Here is a 26,716-nt window from a genome sequence, read left to right on the forward strand (position 1 = left end):
CTGTGTCTGCTTGTAAGTACTCCGTGTGTGTGCGCTGCCAAACATGCTCCTCTGCTCGTAAAATAAGCAAAGTCCCTAGGTCATGCCCGTTAAATTATTATTTTTTCAACCGATTCAAACCATTCCATCTTCTACACATTCCACCATCCTGGAAATTCAAACAACCATTTTTCCAAGTTAAAAACAATTCCAGAATTTTCCAGAATTCCTGCTTTTCGAAAGCCCTATTTCCACCCTTTTTTCTGTCGACTACTCCATTTTTCAACGCATTTCAACAGTTTCACCGTCCAAACATTCCTCTTTAACAGGACAAAAACAAAGTTGTTTTTTGAACTGGAAAAATTCCCGGTTTTCCCGAAATTCCAGGAATTCTGTAATACCATTTCTCAATTAAACATGTTACTACTTCAACATTTCTTGACCGATTTGAAAAATTCCAACACCAACCATTTCAACTTATTCAGACCATTCAAGTCTTTTAACATTTTCCGAAAAATTCCCGCTTTTCCCAAAATTTCCATGGAATTCCCATTGAAATGAATGGGACATTTTTCAAAGTTCCACAATTCCCACATTTGTCACCGATTCAAACCGTTCCAACTTCAAACTGTTCAGCCTATTCGGGAACCGCAGGCTTTTTCTCTTGTCAAATTCCAAAAATTCCCAGATTTCCCAGAATTCCAGGTTTTCCGGGACTTTTTTCCCTTTCAAAATGAATTGGCCATTTTCAAACTTCCACCATTTTCACATTTTTCAACTGGTTAAAACCATGCCACCTTCAACATATTCCACTCATCTGGGACATTCGAACTATTATTTTTCCAAGTTCAACAAAATTCAAGGAATTTCCAGGAATTTCCAGGAATTTCCAGGAATTTCCAGAATTCCCGTTTTTTAAAACCCTATTTCGACTCTTTTTTTCTGGCGACTACTCCTTCCACATTTTTCAACACACTTCAACCGTTCCACCGTCAAAACATTCCTCTAATCAGGACATAAAACTAAGTTGTTTTTCGAACTGGGAAGATTCCTGGTTATCCCGAAATTCCAGGAATTCCTTAATACCATTTCTCAATTAAAAATGTTACTACTTCAACATTTCTTGACCGATTTGAAAAATTTCAACACCAACCATTTCAACTTATTCAGAACATTCAAGTCTAAAAGAAATTCCCGCTTTTCCCAAAATTCCCAAATTTCCATGGAATTCCCATTGAAATGAATGGGACATTTTCAAAGTTCCACAATTCCCACATTTGTCACCAATTCAAACCGTTCCAGCTTCAAACTGTTCAGCCTATTTGGGAACCGTGGGCTTTTTCTCTTGTCAAATTCCAAAAATTCCCAGATTTCCCAGAATTCCAGGTTTTCCGGGACATTTTTCCCATTCAAAATGAATTGGCCATTTTTTAAACTTCCACCGTTCCCACATTTTCCAACCAATTAAAACCACTCAATATTGGTATCGGTACAACCCTACATCAAACATTATGTCACTACTGGTCTCACCTTTACTAAAAAATAATGTTAAAAAAAAACTTAAAGTCTTGTCCAGATGTTTACTGGCATATAATATTAAATAACTTTTACTGCAAATGAAAATCGCCTCCAAATATCACTTATCGGCCTCCTTGACTACTAATAATCGGTATCAGTATCAGTCCTGAAAAAGAAGCATATGTTAAAGTTAAAGTACCAATGATTGTCACACACACACTAGGTGTGGTGAAATTATTCTCTGCATTTGACCCATCACACTTGATCACCCCCTGGGAGGTGAGGGGAGCAGTGAGCAGCAGCAGTGGCTGCGCCCGGGAATCATTTTTGGTGATTTAACCCCCAATTCCAACCAAACCAAATGGCTCCCATTTTTATAGTCTTTGGTATGACTCGGCCGGGGTTTGAACTCACAACCTATCGATCTCAGGGTGGACACTTTAACCACTTTGTTGATGTAAAGCGGAAGATATAAACATCCCATCAGTCTTTATCCCAGTGAGAGCAGACATTGTACAGTAAGTGATTGCTTTATTATGTTTGTATATCTTGTTTAGCACTTAGCAATACTGCTACATGATGCTTATTTTTGGACTAAAGCTGCATCTGTTTAGCACACAGCTTCTAAAACTTATAGATCATCCTCCTTATATTCATGCTCAAAAATATTAGTTTCTGGATCATCATGGGTCTCAAAGTAGTCTTTGTTGTCTCTCATCAAGTCTGCCATGATTAGTCGTCTTGTTGTTGTTGAAGGGAAAGTGAACGTTGTGATGCGTCTGTGAAATAAATACGCTGTCGTATGCTTAAAATGATCAAAATATGTAAATATTACATGTTATTATGAATGTTACTAGATACTACATATATACTTACAGCGTGTATATGAAATCTTGATGGTTTTCGGACGTTTTTTAGAGCACTTTATAGACGGAATAGAGCAACTCTAATTGGCTTCGTTGTTAGCTGACTCTTGCTAGCGTTTATTTACGATTTAGAATGCATTAAAAAAAAGAAAACACGTGTTCTTGTCTTACATAAGGATTGTGAATTAAAAAAGTTAAATTACCTATGATTGTCACACACACACAAGGTGTGGCAACATTATTCTCTGCATTTGACCCATCACCCATGTTCACCCCCTGGGAGGTGAGGGGAGCAGTGAGCAGCAGCGGTGGCCACGCCCGGGAATCATTTTTGGTGATTTAACCCCCAATTCCAACCCTTGATGCTGAGTGCCAAGCAGGGAGGTAATGGCTCCAATTTTTTATAGTCTTTGGTATGGACACTCTAACCACTAGGCCACTGATATGTTCTTGACCAATTGCCAGTGTTGACACAAAAGTGCAGCGTTCAACACGCATCAAGCGTGCTCGGACGCAGCAAATTGCACTGTTACACAATTCTGCTTGGCATGCAACTCATGTGACCTTTAACGACTCTGCTGATTGGCAATTAGCTCCTTAGGGAGAAGGCAGGATGCTTAATTGGTTGAGATGTGCACTCATTTCACATTTTCCCCGTGATTCTTCTCCACGTGTTTTATTGACTCTCCTGCGGGTGGATTCTTTAAGAGAGCTCCAAAGAATGATGCTTCCCCCCCCCCCCCACCAAACATGTACATTTTTCTTTCTCAGGACAAAACCGATCGATTCATGTTATCACTCTCAAGACGGCACCGATCCTTTTTGACACCAGCAGCACAAAGTCTGGCACTGTCCCAACATATTTATTGAGGTTTACGGTCTTTGTCTAATACCGCTTGGCTCCAGGGACGACTGAAGCCTGCTGCGCGCGGTGATGAGCAGCCTCTCAGTTTCCATAGCAACACCCTAACGCAGTCAGTCTCCATGGCAACTAACAATGGCATTAGCTGATTCAGAAAATGCTCATATCAGAGGGATGGATTGTTTTGTCATGGATTGCCAAAATTGATGAAGGAAGTCAGGAATGACCGCCCCCTCCCCCGACTGGTCCTGTCTACGTTCCTGTCCTGGAACCACAATCGGGTCTTGCGAGCGCCTACAATCCATCCAACCTTTGACCTTTATGTGCCAGTGATTGGCCATCACATTAAAGGGGAACTGCACTTTTTTTTTTTAAAACATTGTCTATCATTCACAATCCTTATGTAAGACAAAAACACGTTTTTCTTTTTTTTAATGCATTCTAAATCGTAAATAAACGCTAGCAAGAGTCAGCTAGCAACAGAGCCATTTAGAGTTGCTCTATTCCGTCTATAAAGTGCTCTAAAAACGTCCAAAAACCTTTAAGGTTTTATATACATGCTGTAAGTATATATGTAGTATCTAGTAACATTCATAATAACATGCAACATATTTTGACCACTTTAAGCATACGGCGGCGTATTCATTTCACAGACGCATCACAACGTTCACTTTCCCTTCAACAACAACAAGACTACTAATGATGGCAGACTTGATGAGAGACAACAAAGACTTCTTTGGAACAAATGATGATCCAGAAACTTCTATTTTTGAATATAAGGAGGATGATCTACAAGTTTTAGAAGCTGTGTGCTAAACAGATGCAGCTTTAGTCCAACACTAAGCATCATGTAGCAGTATTGCTAAGTGCTAAACAAGATATACAAACATAATAAAGCAATCACTTACTGTACAATGTCTGCTCTCACTGGGATAAAGACTGATGGGATGTTTATATCTTCCCCTTTACATCAACAATTCATCATAATCCTCACAAAGGGTTTAAAATGTTTTAATATTTTTGTGTCTTTCTCGCCATGGCCGAGTGGTTAGAGTGTCCGCCCTGAGATCGGTAGGTCGTGAGTTCAAACCCTGGCCGAGTCATACCAAAGACTATAAAAATGGGAGCCATTACCTCCCTGCTTGGCACTCAGCATCAAGGGTTGGAATTGGGGGTTAAATCACCAAAAATGATTCCCGGGCGCGGCCACCGCTGCTGCTCACTGCTCCCCTCACCTCCCAGGGGGTGATCAAGGGTGATGGGTCAAATGCAGAGAATAAATTCGCCACACCTCGTGTGTGTGTGACAATCACTGGTACTTTAACTTTTTTAATTCACAATCCTTATGTAAGACAAGAACAGGTGTTTTTCTTTTTTTAATGCATTCTAAATCGTAAATAAACGCTAGCAAGAGTCAGCTAACAACGGAGGCAATTAGAGTTGCTCTATTCCGTCTATAAAGTGCTCTAAAAAACGTCCAAAAAAAAAAGTTTTATATTCACGCTGTAAGTAGACATGTAGTATCTAGTAACATTCATAATAACATGTCATATTTACATATTTTGATCATTTTTAAGCATCACAACGTTCACTTTCCCTTCAACAACAACAACACTACTAATCATGGCAGACTTGATGAGAGACAGCAAAGACTACTTTGGAACAAATGATGATCCAGAAACTTCTATTTTTGAGCCTGAATATAAGGAGGATGATCTACAAGTTTTAGACGCTGTGTGCTAAACAGATGCAGCTTTAGTCAAACACTAAGCATCATGTAGCAGTATTGCTAAGTGCTAAACAAGATATACAAACATAATAAAGCAATCACTTACTGTACAATATCTGCTGTCACTGGGATAAAGACTGATGGGATGTTTATATCTTCCCCTTTACATTAACAATTCATCATAATCCTCACAAAGGGTTTAAAAAAAGTGTCTTTTTTTGTGTCTTTCTCGCCATGGCCTAGTGGTTAGAGTGTCCGCCCTGAGATCGGTAGGTCGTGAGTTCAAACCCCGGCCTAGTCATACCAAATGGGACCCATTACCTCCCTGCTTGGTACTCAGCATCAAGGGTTGGAATTGGGGGTTGAATCACCAAAAATGATTCCCGGGCGCGGCCACCGCTACTGCTCACTGCTGCTTCTCACCGCTGCTTCTCACTGCTCCCCTCACCTCCCAGGGGGTGATCAAGGGTGATGGGTCAAATGCAGAGAATAATTTCGCCACACCTCGTGTGTGTGTGACAATCATTGGCACTTTAACTTTTAACTTTAATCTCCGGGTCTAAGTTGGATGTCAAAGTTGACCAACTTGTGGGTTTTTGTTCACAACCTTCTACTATCCAGGTGAGAGGCATGATTTATCATCTACAATTAACTTTCACCAACTCAGAGGCGATGCAGGAGATCAATATGTCAATATAGCAGCATAAGCTAGTTAGCTATGCTAAAAATAGTTAGTCTGTGTTCGCACTTATAATAACAATATCACTAATACTAGTTAATATCCAGTTCACGACATGTAAATGGAGTATTGTTGGCACTTTTTGGATGTTTCTTTTAGAGGACTTGATGGGCATAATAGTGTACTCCCATTATCTGCATTGTTAGCCACCTCTTACTTGCCATATTTTACAACTTAAAATGCTTTTTTTTTTTTTTTAAAACAGAAAGCGGTTGTGATTTTGGTCTACAGAATCTAACTAAAAACTAAGGTTTTGGGCGTTGTTTTCTCTAAACGTATACATTTGTCTAAATATATAAAAATCTAATCTGCGGGAGAGAATTCCTCTGATATTTTAATTTTTTTTTTGAGCGGTCAGCTTGAAGCGTCCCTCTGTCTCGGACTCCCTCGTCATCATGCGACATGAGTTACTGTTATGATTTTACTTCCTGGTTTCCATGACCCGCCTTATCTTGCCTCTGATTGGCCAGTCCGTAATGTTCCGCCCTAACCTTAGCCAATTATGACTCATCATAGGAACACCAACCAATCATCGTGATGTTCGCATTCATCCAGCTCATTGGAATTTATTATATATTTATGTTGTTTTTTTTTTGGCCTTTTTCTCTCTTTGTAAGTTATAGCTTTGATGTAAGCTACCTCGCTACATGGCTGTAAAATTAGATAAGCTACAGCAGGGGTTACCAACGCGGTGCCCGCGGGCACCAGGTAGCCCGTAAGGACCAGATCAGTCGCCCGCTGGCCTGTTCTAAAAATAGCTCAAATAGCAGCACTTACCAGTGAGCTGCCTCTATTTTTAAAATTGTATTTATTTTCTAGCAAGCTGGTCTCGCTTTGCTCGACATTTTTAATTCTAAGAGAGACAAAACTCAAATAGAATTTGAAAATCCAAGAAAATATCTTAAAGACTTGGTCTTCACTTGTTTAGATAAATTCATTTATTTTTTTTACTTTGCTTCTTATAACTTTCAGAAAGACAATTTTAGAGAAAAAATACAACCTTAAAAATGATTTTAGGATTTTTAAACACATACCTTTTAAATTCCTTCCTCTTCTTTCCTGACAATTTAAATCAATGTTCAAGTACATTTTTTTTTATTATTGTAAAGAATAATAAATACATTTTAATTTAATTCTTCATTTTAGCTTCTGTTTTTTCGACGAAGAATATTTCTTCAAACTTATGATTAAAATTCAAAAAAATTATTCTGGCAAATCTAGAAAATCTGTAGAATCTAGTCTTTTGAGTTTCTTTTAAAATGTTTATTCTGGAAAATCTAGAATAATGATTTGTCTTTGTTAGAAATATAGCTTGGTCCAATTTGTTATATATTCTAACAAAGTGCAGATTGGATTTTAACCTATTTAAAACATGTCATCAAAATTCGAAAATTAATCTTAATCAGGAAAAATTACTAATGATGTTCCATAAATTATTTTTTTATTTTTTTCAAAAAGATTAAAATTAGCTAGTTTTTCTCTTCTTTTTTTTTTGGTTGAATTTTGAATTTTAAAGAGTTGAAATTGAAGATAAACTATGTTTCAAAATTTAATTTTCATTTTTTTCGTGTTTTCTCCTCTTTTAAAATGTTCAATTAAGTGTTTTTTCACCATTTATTCTCTACAAAAAACCTCCCGTAAAAGGAAAAAAAATGTACGAAAGAATGACAGACAGAAATACCCATTTTTTTTTATATATATAGATTTATTTATTTAGCTATTCTTGTTTAAATCACACTTACATGTAACTTACAAATGACAATATATTTATTTATTTATTTAAGTGTGTATCAAACTGGTAGCCCTTCGCATTAATCAGTACCCAAGAAGTAGCTCTTGGTTTCAAAAAGGTTGGTGACCCCTGAGCTACAGGAAGAGCTAGATAGATAGCTAGATAGATAGATAGATAGGTCTTTATTGTCATTGCACAAGTACAGCGAAACTTTGTTTTCAGCACAAACCTGTTCAAGATTAGACAAACAAACAGTGTACAGGGTTACAGAACAGGAACGCTGATGGGTCGCCATAAGGTGCCCCGTAAAAGATAAGAAAAAGGTAAAACGCTGGGGAAAAAGACGAGTAAAAAATACAATCTAGACTGGGCTCCTAAGGGGGCCCAGTCTGGAGTGGGAAAAAACCTCCATGCAATGCACACATAAACATGTTACATTTAATCACGACAAACTCGCAACGGATGGGCGGGGAGTTGGGGTCCTGGAGGTCAACTGCTGCTATGAAGCGCTGCTATGAAGCACTGCCATCCGACCATCACCTCGAGGGGAAACAAGCGGTGGTGAAGGCGTGGGGTGGGGGAAGGCGAGTGTGTGCGTGTGTGCCCAATTGTCTTGGGTGTGATGATGTAATGTTTTTTATAGACTGAGGCCGATCTGCGAAAGTTCGACTCCAGGTGTCGTTGAGGAGGTAGGGAGGTCAAAGGTGTCCTAGAAGGTGTTTTTCAGAACAGCCTGGTCCTGTTTTCACAGCATCAAGGCCATTCGAGAGAGTCAAATCGTAGATTAGGATGCTTGTTTTCCGCGAGCAGACATTACAATGACTTGTCTGTTCTATTCGTCCATGCTGGCTGCTCTCAAATTCAGAAGCAGTCGTCCAGAAACTAGCTAAGCTACCGCCAAGCTGCAGGAAAATGTAGTTAAGCTACGTAGTTTAGCGCCATGTGGCTTCTTACTGCATCATGCACGTGAAACTGTCATGGAAAATGCTTCCTCAGACTGGATTCCTTCACTCAGCTGAGTGGCGGCTCTTGGAAAGGAGACGAGGGAACATAAAACAATGTGCCGCAACGCAGCGGACGACTGCAGCCAGCAAATCAAAGAGAAGGAGAGCCGGCAGACAACATGTGTAGGAGGGTGTGTGTGTGTGTGTGTGTGTGTGTGTGTGTTCTGGCAATGCTTACTTAATGGGGACATCGCTCTGTTTACACAGTCACCTTTAGGGGACCTCTGACTGTATGGGGACAAAAAAACAGGTCCCCTAAAGGGAAACCTTTTTAAATGATAGTCAGATCCATTCTGAAGATGCCTAAGTCATACTTGCCAACCCTTCCGGATTTTCCGGGAGACTCCCGAAATTCAGCGCCTCTCCCGAAAACCTCCCGGGACAAATTTTCTCCCGAAAATCTCCCGAAATTCAGGCGGAGCTAGAAGCCACGCCCCCTCCAGCTCCATGCGGACCTGAGTGATGTCAGGTGCGCAACACCACGTAAATCGTTGGCCAACCAAAAAGTAACCCCAGTACACTATAGCCAACATTCACCAGGAGATGGCAACAGACAAACATAGATCACTATTACATTCCTCCCCTTTTAGAAATGTATAGAAGTTACTCAAAACAAATAAACAACCCAACCAAAAAATGCAGCAGCTCAATTAAAAAACTGTACTTAAGCCACATTCTTTTCTTTTTTTTTTAGTACTGAACTCTTAACCCTCATTTGTAAAAAATAACATGCTTATTATACAAACAGTATTTGTACACCTTCAACACAGATTGTTATACTGTCTTCAGAGATTCCGTTTTTTTTGGTGGTACTCGAAACCTTTCTGGGTACCTGTGAAAGGGTGTTCAGCATGGTTGGAAAAATAGTGACAGAGAATAGAACAAGGATGGACAATTCAACCCTTAACTCAACAATGAGTAGATGAGTGTTATGTGTGTGTATATGTGTAATTAAATGAACACTGAAATTCAAGTATTTCTTTTATTTATATATATATATATATATATATATATATGAAATACTTGACTTGGTGAATTCTAGCTGTAAATATACTCCTCCCCTCTTAGCTAAATGGCTTCCATTGGGAGAAATGAAGAAAGCCTTAAAGGGGAACATTATCACCAGACCTATGTAAGCGTCAATATATACCTTGATGTTGCAGAAAAAAGACCATATATTTTTTTAACTGATTTCCGAACTTTAAATGGGTGAATTTTGGCGAATTAAACGTCTTTCTATTATTCGCTCTTGGAGCGATGACAACGTGACGTCACATCGGGAAGCAATCCGCCATTTTCTCAAACACCGAGTCAAATCAGCTCTGTTATTTTCCGTTTTTTCGACTGTTTTCCGTACCTTGGAGACATCATGCCTCGTCGGTGTGTTGTCGGAGGGTGTAACAACACGAACAGGGACGGATTCAAGTTGCACCAGTGGCCCAAAGATGCGAGAGTGGCAAGAAATTGGACGTTTGTTCCGCACACTTTACCGACGAAAGCTATGCTACGACAGAGATGGCAAGAATGTGTGGATATCCTGCGACACTCAAAGCAGATGCATTTCCAACAATAAAGTCAAAGAAATCTGCCGCCAGACCCCCATTGAATCTGCCGGAGTGTGTGAGCAATTCAGGGACAAAGGACCTCGGTAGCACGGCAAGCAATGGCGGCAGTTTGTTCCCGCAGACGAGCGAGCTAAACCCCCTGGATGTCTTGGCTCACACCGTCCCTTATGCCACCGAAGATGATCAAGAGAAGAATATCGACCCTAGCTTCCCTGGCCTGCTGACATCAACTCCAAAACTGGACAGTTTAGCTTTCAGGAAAAGAGCGCGGATGAGGGTATGTCTACAGAATATATTAATTGATGAAAATTGGGCTGTCTGCACTCTCAAAGTGCATATTGTTGCCAAATGTATTTCATATGCTGTAAACCTAGTTCATAGTTGTTAGTTTCCTTTAATGCCAAACAAACACATACCAATCGTTGGTTAGAAGGCGATCGCCGAATTCGTCCTCGCTTTCTCCCGTGTCGCTGGCTGTCGTGTCGTTTTCCTCGGTTTCGCTTGCATACGGTTCAAACCGATATGGCTCAATAGCTTCAGTTTCTTCTTCAATTTCGTTTTCGCTACCTGCCTCCACACTACAACCATCCGTTTCAATACATGCGTAATCTGTTGAATCGCTTAAGCCGCTGAAATCCGAGTCTGAATCCGAGCTAATGTCGCTATAGCTTGCTGTTCTTTCCGCCATGTTTGTTTGTGTTGGCATCACTGTGTGACGTCACAGGAAAATGGACGGGTGTATATAACGATGGTTAAAATCAGGCACTTGATGGGTAAAATTTTGAAAAAAACTTCGAAAAATATAATAAGATTTTTAATGGTTTTAATCATTCTGAAATTGTGATAATGTTCCTCTTTAATAGACTGATTTAACAGCAACAGAGCGTTGGAAATCTTCCTAAAGGACCGATCAAAACAGATTTGGGGCAGAAACCCTGAGTAGTCCGAGCTTAAATGTACTTATGATGAATCTAACAAGGAATAGTTGGCAGAAAACCCCTCAAATAAATGTTTAAAGTCACATTTGAGTGGAATCAATTTCAATCAATCAATCAATTCAATCCTTTTGTTTTTTTAACCACTTTTCTTACACAGCTGCTGCAACAAAAGTGCTTTACACTTATTTAAAAGGGAAAAGAAAACACACTGCACCTTTGACCAGGGTTTCCTCTGGGGTTGTACGGTATACCGGTACTAGTATAGTATTGCAGTACTAATGAATCAAAAACGGTACTATACCCTGTTTGAATTATTGACCGTTTTCATTCTTAAATTTTTTTTTTTTCAAAAACAAACTATGTATCGCTAATTATTTATTTTTCAAATACTAAAACTGGTATTTTATGAGCAATTAAATTAGCCAACAGACGGAGACTTGACGTGCAACTCCATTGCAGTAGCCTAAACACACAAAACAGGAACAGGAAGAGGCCAGGAAAGACACAATCTGGATTTTCCTACAAAAAAGAACATTCTGATAGGCACTTCACTAATTATTTGTGTAAATACTAAATACTGCTATCGTATGTGTATGTATTGTATCTGCTGATGGTGTTCGGTTTTAGTTGTAAAATCAAATCAAATAAAACTAGATGAGGAAATTCCTGAAAGAATTGCGTGTGAATGCTCCAATGCTGACGTTTAACTGAAATCTTGGATTTTTTTTTTAGAATTGTTCAAGTACAGCACACAATTCCCATACAGGCTGAATATTTTGAAGTTGGAACAGTTAGAATCAGATGAAAAATGTGGGAGAATTTTTTTTGAAGATATTCCCATTGATTTCAATGGGAATTTCCCCAAAAATTGGGAATTTGGGGAAGAACGGGAATTTTTTTGAAAATGGTAAAAAAAACCAACATGAATAATTACATGTTAAAATGGTTGGTGTTGGAATTTTTCAAATTGGTCGAGAAATGTTGAAGTAGTAACATTTTTAATTGAGAAATGGTATTAAGGAATTCCTAGAATTTCGGGAAAACCGGGAATTTACAACAACTTAGTTTTTTGCCCTGATTAAGAGGAATGTTTTGACGGTGGAACGGTTGAAGTGCGTTGAAAAATGTGGAAGGAGTAGTCGCCAGAAAAAAGAGGTTTAAAAAAAAACCGGGAATTCTGGAAATTCCTGGAATTTTGTTGAACTTGAAAAAATAATAGTTTGAGTGTCCCGGATGAGTGGAATGTGTTGAATGTGGAATGGTTTGAATCAGTCGAAAAATGTGAAAATGGTGGAAGTTTGGAAAATGGCCAATTCATTTTGAATGGGGAAAATGTTCCGGAAAACCTGGGATTCTGGGAATTTTTGGAATTTGTCAAGGGAAAGCCTGCGATTCCCGAATAGGCTGAACAGTTTGAAGTTGGAACGGTTTGAATCAGATGGAAAATGTGGAGGAGGAGGAGAAGAAGAGGAAGAAGAGGAAGAGGAGGAAGAAGAGGAAGAAGAAGGAGAAGAGAAAGGAGAGGAAGAAGAAGAAAAGGAAGGCGTGGCGAAGTTGGTAGAGTGGCCATGCCAGCAATCAGAGGGTTGCTGGTTACTGGGGTTCAATCCCCACCTTCTACCATCTTCGTCAAGTCCGTTGACACTTCACCCTTGCTCCTGATGGCTGCTGGTTAGTGCCTTGCATGGCAGCTCCCGCCATCAGTGTGTGAATGTGTGTGTGAATGGGTGAATGTGGAAATAGTGTCAAAGCGCTTTGAGTACCTTGAAGGTAGAAAAGCGCTATACAAGTATAACCCATCAAGAAGAGGAAGGGGAAGAAAAGTAAGAAGAAGGAGGAAGAAGAAGGAGAAGAAGAAGAAGAGGAAGAGGAAGAAAAAGAAGAAAAAGAGGAAGAGAAAGAAGAAGAGGAAGATGAAGAAGAAGAAGAAGAAGAAGAAGAAGAAGAGGAAAAGGAAGAGGAAGAATAAGAAGAGGAAGAAGAGGAAGAGGAAGAAAAATAAAAAGAAGAAAAAGATGAAGAAGAAGAAGAAGAGGAAGAAGAAGAGGAAGAGGTGGAAGACTAAGAGGAAGAAGAGGAAGAGGAAGAGAAGAGGAAGATGAAGAAGAAGAAGAAGAGGAGGAAGAAGAAGAGGTAAAGGAAGAGGAAGAATACAAAGAAGAAGAAAAGGAAGAGGAAGAAAAATAAAAAGAAGAAAAAGAGGAAGAAAAAGAGGAAGATGAAGAAGAAGAAGAAGAAGAAGAAGAAGAAGAAGAAGAGGATGAAGTGGAAGGCTAAGAGGAAGAAGAGGAAGACTAAGAGGAAGAGGAAGACTATGAGGTAGAGGAAGAAGAAGAGGAAGAGGTGGAAGAGGAAGAAGAAGAAGAAGAAGAGGAAGAAGAGGAAGAAAAAGAAGAAGAAGAAGAATAGGAAGAAGAAGAGGAAGATGAAGAAGAAGAGGAAGAAGAAGAAGAAGAGGAAGATGAAGAAGAAGAAGAGGAAGAGGAAGAGGAAGAAAAATAAAAAGAAGAGGAAGAAGAAGAAGATGAAGAAGAAGAAGATGGAGAAGAAGAAGAAGAAGAGGAAGAAGAAGAAGTGGAAGACTAAGAGGAAGAAGAGGAAGAAGAGGAAGAGGAAGACTAAGAGGAAGAGGAAGACTAAGAGGAAGTAAGAGGAAGAAGAAGAGGAAGAATAAGTGGAAGAGGAAGAAGAAGAAGAGGAAGAAGAAGAAAAAGAGGAAGAAGAAGAGGAAGAGGAAAAAGAAGAAGAGGAAGAGGAAGAAAAAGAAGAAGAAAAATAGGAAGAAGAAGAAGAGGAAGAAGAAAAAGAAGAAGAAAAGGAAGAAGAAGAGGAAGAAAAGGAAGAGGAAGATGAAGAAAAAGAAGAAGAAGAAGAAGAAGAAAAAGAAGAAGAAGAAGAGGAAGAAGAAGAGGAAGATGAAGAAGAAGAAGAAGAAGAAAAAGAAGAGGAGGAAGAAAAAGAAGAAGAAGAGGAAGAAGATGAAGAAAAGGAAGAAGAGGAAAAAGAAGAAGAAGAAGAAGATGAATAGAAAGAAGAAGAAGAAAAACCATATGTGTGAATGCTTTGGAACATTCACACAATAAAAGGCAGATTGTGATACACGTCACAATAAAAGTGTTTGAACAAAAAGATATATTCCTGCTGTTGAAGGACACATGCACTCATGACTTGTGTACACCTGCACGCTGACATGGTGATGACATGGTGATGGCATGGTGATGACATGGTGATGACATAGTGATGACATAGTGATGACATGGTGATGACATAGTGATGACATGGTGATGACATAGTGATGACATAGTGATGACATGGTGATGACATAGTGATGACATGGTGATGACATGGTGGTGACATGGTGATGGCATGGTGATGACATAGTGATGACATAGTGGTGACATAGTGATGACATGGTGATGACATAGTGATGACATGGTGATGACATGGTGGTGACATGGTGATGGCATGGTGATGACATAGTGATGACATAGTGGTGACATAGTGATGACATGGTGATGACATAGTGATGACATGGTGATGACATGGTGATGACATAGTGATGACATGGTGATGACATGGTGATGACATAGTGATGACATAGTGATGACATGGTGATGACATGGTGATGACATGGTGATGACATGGTGATGACATAGTAATGACATGGTGATGACATAGTGATGACATAGTGATGACATGGTGATGACATAGTGATGACCTAGTGATGACATGGTAATGACATGGTGATGACATAGTGATGACATAGTGATGACATGGTGATGACATAGTGATGACATAGTGATGACATAGTGATGACATGGTGATGACATAGTGATGACCTAGTGATGACATGGTAATGACATGGTGATGACATGGTGATGACATAGTGATGACATGGTGATGACATGGTGATGACATGGTGATGGCCAATTCTAATCACTAAAACAGCATCCATCATTCATGCAAGTGACTTTTGTCTGCGAGTCAACCTCCCAGCAGCTGTAATTGCAGTTGCAGCAACAGGACGGGATTCAACGCTCCCTCAGGAAATGGCGTCTAAATTACGGCCGTGCGAAGAGATTGCACACGAGAGGATGCTGGTGTGCTGATGCTTGCTCAAAGGCAAGGTCAACGTGCTCATGTTGGATTATTTGCATGGTCAGCTGCAAGACTAAGGGATTTTTGGTGGGGTTCTTTGTTCCTTGACAATCACTGACAGCTTGATGTGATGTGATGAAGTCACCTCTCAGCCAATCAATGAAGCTCACTGTGAGACCGCCGTGTCACCGCCTGTGCCAACACTAAAGGAGGGTGCTGGAACCTACTACTGCTCAGTCATGTGACCGTCTATGTGACAGTATGGAAACTTAAAGGGGAACTAAACCTTTTTTTAATTTTTATTTTGCCTATCATTCAGTATTAGTGATATTGTTATTATAAGTGCTTACGCAGACAGACTATTTTGGCCAGGATGCTGCTATATTGACATATTGAGCTGCTGCATCGCCTCAGAGTAGGTGAAAGTTAATTCTAGATGATAAATCATACCTCTCACCTGGATAGTAGAAGGTTGGGGACATAAACCCACAAGTTGGTCAACTTTGACATCCAATTTAGACCCGGAGATGGCAGAAAAGACAAAAAAAAAAATTGTTCAACCCTTTGTGAGGATAATGATGAATTGTTGATGTAAAGGGGAAGATATAAACATCCCATCATTCTTTATCCCAGTGAGAGCAGACATTGTACAGTAAGCGATTGTTTTATTATATTTGGATATCTCGTTCAGCACTTAGCAATACTGCTACATGATGCTTAGTGTTTGAAAAAAGCTGCATGTGTTTAGCACACATTTTTTTAAACTTGTAAATCCGGGGTGTCAAACTCAAATACAGAGTGGGCCAAAATGTAAAACTGAACAAAGCCGCGGGCCAAAGTTGAACAAATTAACTTTTTAATAGGGACCCAAACAAGTTTTGCATTGAATATTGAACAAGCAAGGCTTATATAACTTTATAGTGACATGCAAAATCCAGTTTCAAATAATAATAATAATAATTAAAAAATATCAATGGCATATCAAATACAATTTAATTAAAAATTGAATGCCTCTTTTCTATTCGCAGCCTTCTGAGGTAAATATCAACATTAACTTTTTCCACAGGCTAATAAATTAGAAAATAAAATAACAATGAATAAACCAACCATTCAGGACTTTAAACTGCTCAGTTTGCAACACACTGATCTAATCTGATGTGCCCAAACCAGATACCTGCCATCTTTTCTTGGATGCTAGTTCATTAATATCGGGGCTCAGGCTTTGAGCTGAGGCAACCTTCATTATCCAACGAAGGTGTTCATCAGTCATTATATCTCGTAATCCACCCGGACCAAAGTCTTGGGGGCGTGCCTTAAAGGTACTGCCTTTAACGTCCTCTACGAGCTGACGTCACGTCCGCTTTTCATCCCTTCTAACGACGTGCCCGCCCAGTCACAAGATATGTGCGGCTTCTGTACGCACACATACGTGAATGCAACGTATTCTTGATCAACAGCGATACAGGTTACACTGAAAGTGGCCGTATAAACAACTTTAACACTGTTAGAAATATACGCCACACTGTGAATCCACACCAAACAAGAATGACAAACACATTTCGGGAGAACATCTGCACCGTAACACAACATAAACAGAACAGAACAAATACCCAGAACCCTTTGCAGCACTAACTCTTCCGGGACGCTACAAAATACACCCCCCGTTACCACCAAACCCTGCTCCCCGCCCCCACACACACACACCTTGTAGCGTCCCGGAAGAGTTAGTGCTGCAAAGGATTCTGGGTATTTGTTCTGTTGTGTTTATGTTGTGTTACGGTGCAGATGTTCTCCCGAAATGTGTTTGTCACTCTTGTTTGGTGTGGATTCACAGTGTGGCGCATATTTGTAACAGTTTTAAAGTTGTTTATACGGCCACTTTCAGTGTAACCTGTATCGCTGTTGATCAAGAATACGTTGCATTCACGTATGTGTGCGTGCAGAAGCCGCACATATCTTGTGACTGGGCCAGCACTCGTTGGACTGGATGAAAAGCAGACGTGACGATTTTCGGGAGGGGCACTGAATGCGGTGTTACCGCGGCACCGCCGCTGTATATAATTGGCTCTAGTGTTAATTTGATATCGCCTCAAGGGCCAAGTGAAATTACACGGCGGGCCAAATGAGTTTGACACCCATGTTGTACATCATCCTCCTTATATTCAAGCTCAAAAATAGAAGTTTCTGGATCGTCATTTGTCCCAAAGTAGTCTTTGTTGTCTCTTATCAAGTCTGCCATGATTAGTAGTCTTGTTGTTGTTGAAGGACAAAACAAACGTGATCTGTATGTGAAACTAACATGTAGTTTGTGATCTGTATGTGAAACTAATACGTAGTTTGTGATCTATATGTGAAACTAATACACCACCCTATGCTTAAAATGATCAAAATATGTAAATGGTACATGTTATTATGAATGTTAATAGATACTACATATATACTTACAGTGTGTATATACAACCTTGATTGAGGTTTTTGGATGTTTTTTTAGAGCGCTTTGTAGGTGGAATAGAGCATACTTGCCAACCTTGAGACCTCCGATTCCGGGAGGTGGGGGATGGGGGGCGGGGCGGGGGCGTGGTTGGGGGCGTGGTTAAGAGGGGAGGAGTATATTTACAGCTAGGATTCACCAAGTCAAGTATTTCATATATATATATATATATATATATATATAAGAAATACTAAGTCAAGTATTTCATATATATATATATATATATATATATATATAAATAAAAGAAATACTTTCAGTGTTCATTTATTTACACATATACACACACATAACACTCATTTACTCATTGTTGAGTTAAGGGTTGAATTGTCCATCCTTGTTCTATTCTCTGTCACTATTTTTCGAACCATGCTGAACACCCTCACTGATGATGCATTGATGTGTGGCACGCAAAAAGTGTTTTCATCAAATGCACTAGATGGCAGTATTGTCCTGTTTAAGAGTGTCACAACATTGCTGTTTACGGCAGACGAACTGCTTTACGGTAGACAAAACGTGACGCTGTTGTTGTGTGTTGTTGCCTGGGAGGACGTTCATGAAACTGCCTAACAATAAACCCACATAAGAAACCAAGAACTCGCCCTCGATCATTCTACAGTTATAACATGATTGGGCAGGTACGCTGTTTATTTTGTGTGCCTGAGTTTCGGGAGATTTTCGGGAGAAAATTTGTCCCGGGAGGTTTTCGGGAGAGGCGCTGAATTTCGGGAGTCTCCCGGAAAATCCGGGAGGGTTGGCAAGTATGGAATAGAGCGACCCACAATAGCTCCATTGTTAGCTGACTTTTGCTAGCGCTTATTTAAGATTTAGAATGCAAAAAAGAAAAGAAAAACTTCTTGTCTTCTATAAGGATTGTGAATTTCGCCTTTAAAGGGGGTGATATGTGTTCCTGTACTGCATTATTCACAGACAAGAAATACTTAGATGCACTTTTTATTCAAATTATTTCCATGCAAGTAAAAATCATTTAACATGTAATAATTTCCACAAATAAATTCCTCCTCAAGTACACACCTTACCTTAAAAAGTGGTAAAAGGATATGATGAAACAATCACTTCTGGTGCAAAGGTTTATTCTGTTAAATGAACATTGTTGCTAAAAATGAACATCTTCTCGCTGTGGTATTTAGTCGTAGCTTTATTTTGAAGGACGTACAACAATGTTCATATTGGAAAAAATATGACAAGTCATCGATTTTAGGTACAATGAATCATTTCAAAGCTGTTGTGTGTAGTGAGTCCCATATGGATTAAGTGTGTGTGTGTGTGTGTGTGTTTGTGTGCAACACAAGACGTGCAATCTGGATGACATTCAAGTGTTTGCTGAGGTTGTGTTTCACTGCTGCCATGTAAATATGTATTTATGTAATAATTACACTCTCAAAGAGGACAAGTGTTGACTTTACATGGAGGTTTGTATGATCTGACGTTTTTTTTTTACCACAGCAGGTCAAGTGTGTCACGTCAAAACATAGGGATGAAAAAGCACTGCCGTTTACAGGTAAAAAACCCCGTTTCCATATGAGTTGGGAAATTGTGTTAGATGTAAATATAAACGGATTACAATTATTTGAAAATCCATTTCAACCCATATTCAGTTGAATATGCTACAAAGACAACATATTTGATGTTCAAACTCATAAACTTTTTTTTTTTTTTGCAAATAATCATTAACTTTAGAATTTGATGCCAGCAACACGTGACAAAGAAGTTGGGAAAGGTGGCAATAAATACTGATAAAGTTGAGGAATGCTCATCAAACACTTATTTGGAACATCCCACAGGTGAACAGGCTAATTGGGAACAGGTGGGTGCCATGATTGGGTATAAAAGTAGATTCCATGAAATGCTCAGTCATTCACAAACAAGGATGGGGCGAGGGTCACCACTTTGTCAACAAATGCATGAGCAACTTGTTGAACAGTTTAAGAAAAACCTTTCTCAACCAGCTATTGCAAGGAATTTAGGGATTTCACCATCTACGGTCCGTAATATCATCAAAGGGTTCAGAGAATCTGGAGAAATCACTGCACGTAAGCAGCTAAGCCCGTGACCTTCGATCCCTCAGGCTGTACTGCATCAACAAGCCACATCAGTGTGTAAAGGATATCACCACATGGGCTCAGGAACACTTCGGAAACCCACTGTCAGTAACTACAGTTGGTCGCTACATCTGTAAGTGCAAGTTAAAACTATCCTATGCAAGGCAAAAACCGTTTATCAACAACACCCAGAAACGCCGTCGGCTTCGCTGGGCCTGAGCTCATCTAAGATGGACTGATACAAAGTGGAAAAGTGTTCTGTGGTCTGACGAGTCCACATTTCAAATTGTTTTTGGAAACTGTGGACGTCGTGTTCTCCGGACCAAAGAGGAAAAGAACCATTCGGATTGTTATAGGCGCAAAGTGTAAAAGCCAGCATGTGTGATGGTATGGGGGTATTAGTGCCCAAAACATGGGTAACTTACACATCTGTGAAGGCACCATTAATGCTGAAAGGTACATACAGGTTTTGGAGCAACATATGTTGCCATCCAAGCAACGTTACCATGGACGCCCCTGCTTATTTCAGCAAGACAATGCCAAGCCACGTGTTACATCAACGTGGCTTCATAGTAAAAGAGTGCGGGTACTAGACTGGCCTGCCTGTAGTCCAGACCTGTCTCCAATTGAAAATGTGTGGCGCATTATGAAGCCTAAAATATTGCTTTCGGTCTCCCCTAGAGGGGGGGGTTACCCACATATGCGGTCCTCTCCAAGGTTTCTCATAGTCATTCACATCGACGTCCCACTGGGGTGAGTTTTTCCTTGCCCTTATGTGGGCTTTGTACCGAGGATGTCGTTGTGGCTTGTGCAGCCCTTTGAGACACTTGTGATTTAGGGCTATATAAATAAACATTGATTGATTGATTGATTGAAAATAGCACAACGGAGACCCCCGGACTGTTGAACAACTTAAGCTGTACATCAAGCAAGAATGGGAAAGAATTCCACCTGAGAAGCTTCAAAAATGTGTCTCCTCAGTTCCCAAATGTTTACTGAGTGTTGTTAAAAGGAAAGGCCATGTAACACAGTGGTGAACATGCCCTTTCCCAACTACTTTGGCACGTGTTGCAGCCATGAAATTCTAAGTGAATTATTATTTGCAAAAAAAAAATAAAGTTTATGAGTTTGAACATCAAATATTTTGTCTTTGTAGTGCATTCAATTGAATATGGGTTGAAAATGATTTGCAAATCATTGTATTCTGTTTATATTTACATCTAACACAATTTCCCAACTCATATGGAAACGAGGTTTGTATGATCGGACGTTTTTTTTCCACCACAGCAGGTCAAGTGTGTCACGTCAAAACATAGGGATGAAAAAGCACTGCCGTTTACAAGTAGTACAACTACGACTACTACAGGTTAGTGTTGTCCCCTTACCGATATTTTACCACTACCGGTACCAAAATGTATTTCGATACTTTACTTTTCTAAATAAAGGGGACCACAAAAAATTGCATTATTGGCTTTATTTTACAAAAAAAATCTTAGGATACATTAAAGGCCTACTGAAATGCGATTTTCTTATTTAAACGGGGATAGCAGGTCCATTCTATGTGTCATACTTGATCATTTTGCGATATTGCCATATTTTTGCTGAAAGGATTTAGTAGAGAACATTGACGATAAAGTTTGCAACTTTTGGTCGCTGATAAAAAAGCCTTGCCTGTAGCGGAAGTAGCAGACGAGTAGCGTGATGTCACAGGTTGTGGAGCTCCTCACATCTGCACATTGTTTACAATCATGGCCACCAGCAGCGAGAGCGATTCGGACCGAGAAAACGACGATTTCCCCATTAATTTGAGCGAGGATGAAAGATTTGTGGATGAGGAAAGTGAGAGTGAAGGACTAGAGGGCAGTGGGAGCGATTCAGATAGGGAAGATGCTGTGAGAGGCGGGTGGGACCTGATATTCAGCTGGGAATGACTAAAACAGTAAATAAACACAAGACATATATATACTCTATTAGCCACAACACAACCAGGCTTATATTTAATATGCCACAAATTAATCCCGCATAACAAACACCTCCCGTCCATATAACCCGCCAATACAACTCAAACACCTGCACAACACACTCAATCCCACAGCCCAAAGTACCGTTCACCTCCCCAAAGTTCATACAGCACATATATTTCCCCAAAGTTACGTACGTGACATGCACATAGCGGCACGCACGTACGGGCTAGCGATCAAATGTTTGGAAGCCACAGCTACATGCGTACTCACGGTACCGCGTCTGCGTATCCAACTCAAAGTCCTCCTGGTAAGAGTCTCTGTTGTCCCAGTTCTTCACACCTGTACTCTTGTACAGTGTTCCACGCTCTGACGAAAGATTGTACGCCTCCTCTTTTCTTTGGACTGTCCCTGATTACATGGCAACAACTGTTTCTAAGGGAGGGGGGTCGTAAACAGCCATCGCTTTTTGGTTACAGAACAGTTCAAAGAAAAGGTCGGTTCAAAGAAGAGGTCGTAAAAGAGTTCAAAGAAGAGGTGCCTGGAACTCAGGCAGATCCTGCTTTCTCTCCGCTTTGTAGTTCTTGGGTCAAGACAAAATCTTTCTGTGGATTACAATACATGAAAGAAACAGAACACCTTCATGTTGCTTCCCATCCTACACAGTGGAGTTTTACAAGCCTTCTTCTTGGTAGGATCAAAGACAGCTTTTGTCTTCTCGCAGGGAACTCATGGCAACACAAAGTTTTGTGATAACTTAGATACAATTATTCTGACAATGTTTTTTTTTGTTGCAAGCATTTTTAATCCCTTAGAAATCCATGGCTGATTGTTGCTTCTCGCTTAATTGTTTCCATGGACAGTGTTTGTCATAAAGCAGGGGTGTCAAACTCCTTTTCATTGATTTATTTATTTATTTTATTTCCCTCAGTGGGCCGCTTTTATCAAAGAGTAATATATGAATATATATTCAATATAGACAATATATTTTTTTTACATAAGCTGCAAAAAAAATTATTAAATTTTACTTGAAAAACTGGAAGCTCAATCTTCAGAATATTACAGTAAAGGCTGTTTTTTATTTTATTTTTTACAGCAAATAAAAAAATAGAACAAATGGAATGGAATGGAGAAACAATACCACTGTTTTTAGTGGTAAAATTTAAGCAACAGAGCTGCCAGTTTTTTTTTTAACCGTAAAAATCTTTTAATGTTTTTTAATGTTTTAGTGTTTTACTGTATATGGAAAAAAACAGTACCAAAGTTGATTTTACGGTAAAACAAACTCAGTTGGCGGATTTTAACCGAAAAATCTATTGTCAATTTTACAGGACATTTGATTGATATTTCTCTTGAAAATCATAAGTCAAGCAGATATTGAAGTACAGTATTTATCTTTTTTTTTTTTAAATATATATTTTTGGAATACATGATAATATAATATTTTGATAATATTGAATTGGAAAAGATAGGAAATTGCATGCAGTACAAAAGGGAAAGAACACATTTATTTAGTAAGAAAAGATGAAGCATTTTATTAACGCATATTATTTCCAGGCTTTCGCGGGCCACATAAAATAATGTGGCGGGCCAGATTTGGCCCCCGGGCCTTGAGTTTGACACATGTGTCATAAAGCATCAGGAAAATAGAAAAACAAATGCCCTAAGCCTCATTTACATCATTTTCAATGCTGTGCTCTTCGATCATTCTTAAATGCAAACAGCGTAGTTTCTTCTTGTCACCCATTTTCCTCTTCCTGTAGTTTCCATGACGATGCAAACCGGTAGATGATCACTGATAAGGGTTATTAGCCGACCGTCATTGGTAAAGATATTATCAATAAGAAGCAGAGGGACTTGTGATTCTGCTTGGCTTTTTATATGGAAAGCACAATAATATGCAATATTTTTCCCCAACAATATTTCAAAATGTAGTATTTGATGTAAAGTAATTAAATAGGTCAATACATTACAACAGAATAGATTTTTATGTATTATTATATCTTTTTTATTATCAATGCCGGTTATAAAGACAAAGTCTGCATGTGTCACGGCTGGTTACATCACCTTTATGGCGGCTTTTGTTAGTGTTCTCCGGTATTTTGTGTTACTTCCTGTCCCGTGCTTTTATTTTGGCGGCTTTTCCGGTTTTGTTGGTGTTTTCCCACGGCTGCTTCACTTCTGTCCCGGAGCATTTCCCCTTAGCTGTCTTCTGTTTGCAATTAAGGCTATTTAAGTTGATCCTTTTTCTACCTTGGTTGTCGGGACATTGATGATGAGTTTTTATCGATTCTCTATTCCCTGGTGGCCATAGACGATCCTGTTTGATGCCAAGCGCAAGTCAATGCTCCACATTTCCTGTAAGTGTTTTGCATTTTATATTGTTTTTGTCATACACCGAAAAATTTACAGTTGTTGATTTGTGGTAAAAAACCAAAAACAAACTGGCAGCTCAGGTGCCAAAATTTACTGTAAAATATTTATTTTTATTTATTCAGTAAAAAAAAATTGTTTTTTAATTTTACAGTAAAATTCTGGCAACTGAGCTCCCTTTACTAACCATGAAAACAGCAGTACAGTTTTTATATTTACAGTAATATACACAAAAATTTGAGGTGAAATTATTGCAATTTACCATATTTTTTTTACATTTTAGTTTAAAAAAAAAATCTACTAATAAAATGCATAAAACAATTGAGTAATACTAGTGTTCACAGTTAGAAGCGGCCCTCTGGGGCCAAACATAACTGCGATGTGGCCCTCAGTGAAAACGACTTTGACACCGGTGCATTAAAAACATCCAGAAAAAAGTCAAATCTTAGACATGCAATACAACAACATAACAAGCATTACAAACATTGGTAGGTCAATGCCAAAACGGCACCGCAGTTTATTACAGTAAAAAAAGTACTGTTTTTTTTTAATTTAGAGAAAAATGCTGTAAAAACCACTGTCAATTTCACAATTTGACCATGAAATCTATTGCTACTTTTGAAAATTACACAATTGGATGGATAACTTGCTTTGAAATCATTATTAGTAGTATTTATTTCTGTTTAAAAAATGGTTTATATGTTTGATCATATATTTTTGCATAATTAGACAATAATTAAGTTATCATTTACGATTGCATGGAGTATATGTACATTTTTTCCTCCCAAAATGGAAAGAAAGAATACATTTAGTAAGAAAAGTTACAGTATTTTATTGATACATATTATTTCCAAGCTTTCGAGGGCCAAAAAAAAAGAAGTGGTGGGCCACATCTGGCCCCCAAGCCTTGAGTTTGACATCTGTGTTTAAAGAGATCTCCTGATCTTGCTAGCTGCACAACAAGTTTACCTTCGGGTACTTATAAAGCAACCGAAACTCATGAGATAAATATTTGTACAGTTTGCTGTTGTGGAGAATGCATATATGTTTAAGAGTACTTTCTTTATTCATAGTCATGTTTAAAACAGCTAGTGTTTTTCCATTTCTATTTTTTCATTTTATGTCCGCAAGTAAACTGTGTGTGTTACCTTGAAGGCTTGCAATGTAGGAGTTGGAGTACTCCCTTATATCTTATCTGTAGTAGAACAATGAGCCTGTATTCCTTTCTGGAGAGGGTGGGGCCTGTTTGCGTATTCAAGAAGTTGTCTCTTCCTGTTTGAATGTTAGACCATCCCGAGATGACGGTACGACTGTGTTGATGTGGGCTGGTCTCCTGAAGCTTCAGTAAAACATGATAATTGTCAAGACTAGGACTTTGGCGTGGTTTGTTCTCCCGAGGTGCAAATGATTTGGACCATATGTGGCGTGAAGGGGAATACATGATTTATTTTACACTATAACTACAAAACAAGGAAGTAAACAAAAGGCGCGCACAAGGGCGGAAGTACAAAACTTGACTATAAACACAAAACTTGCACAAGGGCAGAAACTATGAACAATTAAACAAAACTTGCAAACGATGGCATGAATAAAGAAAACTTACTTGGACATGTCATTAAGTGCGCAGAGGTTAACCGAGTGTGACAGGGGTATGAAGAGCATAAATGTGGGGATGTCACCAGAAAGACAAACTAAAAAACAATGAACTACTACAGACATGATTAACGAAAACAGGTGCGTGACTCAAAACGTGAAACAGGTGCGTGACGTGACAGGTGAAAACTAATGGGTTGCTATGGTGACAAACAAGAGTGCACAATGAGTCCAAACATGGAACAGGTGAAACTAATGGGGTAATCATGGAAACAAGACAAGGGAGTGAAAAGCCAGAAACTAAAGAGTCCTATAACTAAACAAAACATGACTTAAAACAAAACATGATTACACAGACATGACAATAATATTCCTATTCTGTCTTGATGGTCCTTCTTACTCTGCATACTGTATATGTCATCTGAAAGAACTAGGGATTGACCAGTGACTTTAATTCCCTGAGAGGTAGACTGGTCAGACGCAACACAGTCCATGCTTGCTGTATTTGACCTTGTTTTGTTAGATTCCCTGTTTCCCTGGCTGTTTCTGTGCATTGTAAAAAAAAAAATTCTGCAAAAAAACGGTCATCTACTGGCTGCCAGACGAAAACCATAAAATTAAAGTAAAAACACTGTAAACCAAATAATGATCAAAAACATTATATTTACAGAAATTTTCATGAAACGTTTTGCGGAAAAATATCGTAATTTTACAGATTTTTACTAAATTATTAAGATCAACCACCTTTTAATAAAGTGACGATGCAAACAGTTCTGCAGAAAAACACCTTTATTCTACAGAGTTTTTCCAAATTATTACGATAAAACCCCTTTAATGAAGTGACAATGCTGGGAGTTCCACAGAAATATACCATTATTTTACAGATTTTTTCTGAATTGTTAAGATCAACCACCTTTAATAAAGTGACGATGCAAACAGTTCTGCAGAAAAATACCTTTATTCTAGTTATATTGTTAGTATGGACATAGACTTTTATATAACAAGCTACATATTTAATGAAACAATTCTGCAGAAAAATACCCTTTGTTCTAGTTAGATTGTTAGTATGGACATAGACTTTTGTATAACAAGCTACATATTTAATGAAAGATAATTACTGTAATTTTACATGAATTTGAAAGTAATTTAAAAAAACAGAAAATGCTATGTATAATTAATTTGGTATTTTTCTGTAAAAAAAATGGAAA

The 26,716-nt window shown here is 38.8% G+C and overlaps 1 protein-coding gene across 3 annotated transcripts in view; it reads left to right on the top strand.

Moving 5' to 3' along the window:
- map2 (microtubule-associated protein 2) overlaps positions 1-26,716 on the top strand; it is a 305,408-nt gene that overhangs the window by 25,367 nt on the left and 253,325 nt on the right. Inside the window, exon 1 of one of the 3 annotated variants that reach the window (XM_072914440.1) lies at positions 23,759-23,902. The exons of the other annotated variants lie outside the window; for them this stretch is intronic. The gene's annotated coding sequence lies outside the window, so the exon portion shown is untranslated. Of the gene's footprint in view, positions 1-23,758; positions 23,903-26,716 lie in introns of those variants that run through there. 3 annotated transcript variants of the gene reach the window in all.

The sequence above is a fragment of the Nerophis lumbriciformis genome, linkage group LG13 (assembly GCF_033978685.3).
Source record: "Nerophis lumbriciformis linkage group LG13, RoL_Nlum_v2.1, whole genome shotgun sequence".
Lineage (NCBI taxonomy): Eukaryota > Metazoa > Chordata > Actinopteri > Syngnathiformes > Syngnathidae > Nerophis > Nerophis lumbriciformis.